The sequence below is a fragment of the Miscanthus floridulus genome, chromosome 2 (assembly GCF_019320115.1).
Source record: "Miscanthus floridulus cultivar M001 chromosome 2, ASM1932011v1, whole genome shotgun sequence".
NCBI lineage: Eukaryota > Viridiplantae > Streptophyta > Magnoliopsida > Poales > Poaceae > Miscanthus > Miscanthus floridulus.
Genome location: NC_089581.1, coordinates 20,935,478 through 20,937,059, shown reverse-complemented (window position 1 = coordinate 20,937,059; position 1,582 = coordinate 20,935,478). Strand labels below are relative to the sequence as shown.

Genomic DNA, 1,582 nt, shown 5'->3' with positions numbered 1-1,582 from the left:
AGAGACTCATAAAATATAGTATGGCTAGGCAGGAGATTCGGTAAGAGCAAAAGATTCCTAAGTCATTTCTTAATTACTAAGTCTTTTATACACACAAGTATATACACTCTCATCTATAGTATAATTAACTCTAGATCTATGCATAAGGAACATTACTAAGGAAGATGTCTCTGAGGTACTTCACATAGGAACATTACTTCAGTGGTGGGCAGTGGTCTTTTGTTGTTGAGAATGTCTCTAAGGTACTTCACATAGGTGGGTACCTGTATGGTATCTAGTAGAGAAATATTGATATGTAATATTTGAATTACCTCCATAAACTTACCAAACTGCTCATCCATTTTGGCTTTTCGATTTCTACATGAAAACAGTAGTAAGGTAGTGTCATGAAAATCTTGTTGTAATTCTCGCTCTTGTGGTACAACTTCTTCAACTTCATCATTTCTCTTCTCCTCTTCCTGCATTACACATGTCCTTATCGGATACAGCGGACCACGAGTAGACTTGCCACCTCTTGTGGTTATAGTGTTGACCTTTTCAAGGTTAGTGGCAAAAGGCAGAGCAGTGACCAACTGGGCTAATTGAGATTATATCTTTTTATTATAGCTAAGTTGGTCTTTTATGGCAGAAGAAAAACTATCCATTTTAGTATTTATGTTTTATAGGATCTTATCATTAAAAACAAGCTTTTTAAAAATATTCTCATTAATCCTAGCTTATTCTAAGATTACATCTCTTAAGGATGGTTGCTTGGGATTAAAAGAATTATAATTGTTACCAGAGTACTTGCCTTGGTCAGTTGACTATTGTTGTTGATTTCATCCTTGTCTCTGTTATTGTGGACCTGCATTGTTACCAATGATGTTGACATCCTCTTGATATTTAGGGAATTCAACCCCCAAATATTCTGCACATGTGTTTTGAGCATTGAAAGCATCTCAATTGGCTTGACAATCTCTCTTGTAATTGGCTCGCTTTTCAAGCCAATTCAATAGTACGTCCATCTTGGTTGACACTGCACACACCTCTTCTATTACTTCTTCACTCTTATTGCTTGGTTGGATGTTGCATGATGACTAGCCTTGATTAGAGGCTATCTTTTTCATAAGAGTTTTAACTTTTCCAAGGGTGAGTGACATAAATGATCCTCCAGTAGTGGCATCAAGTTGTTCATGAGCTTTCTGAGTTAACCCATGGTAGAAATTTTGCATGAGCAACCAATCTTCCATTCCATGATGAGAACAATCTGAAACATATTCCTAGAAATGTTCCCATGCTTATAGAATGGTCTCTCCCTTTTGCTGTTGGAAGTTGAAAATCTTTCCTCTTAAGTCATTGGTCTTACCTACAGGGAAGAACTTTTCTATGAAGGCCTTTGAACACTTTGCCCATGTATTGATGTTGCCTTTATTATCGTAGAACCATTTCTTCGCATATCCCACTAGTGAGAATGGAAACAAGCGAAGTAGTATGATGTCTTGAGCAACGTCCTTGATGACAACTGTGCTACTAATCTCTAAATTTTTTTGAAGATGAGCACTAGCATCTTTATGTGCCTTTCCACTGAATGGGGTGGCTTGCA

At 37.0% G+C, this 1,582-nt stretch overlaps 1 non-coding gene across 1 annotated transcript; it reads left to right on the top strand.

The window, feature by feature from the left end:
• Window positions 1-1,227: 1,227 nt before the first annotated feature.
• On the top strand, window positions 1,228-1,334 carry LOC136540962 (small nucleolar RNA R71). Its single transcript, XR_010780079.1, has one exon. It is a non-coding gene; the product is annotated as a small nucleolar RNA R71 (small nucleolar RNA).
• The last annotated feature ends 248 nt before the right edge of the window (window positions 1,335-1,582 follow it).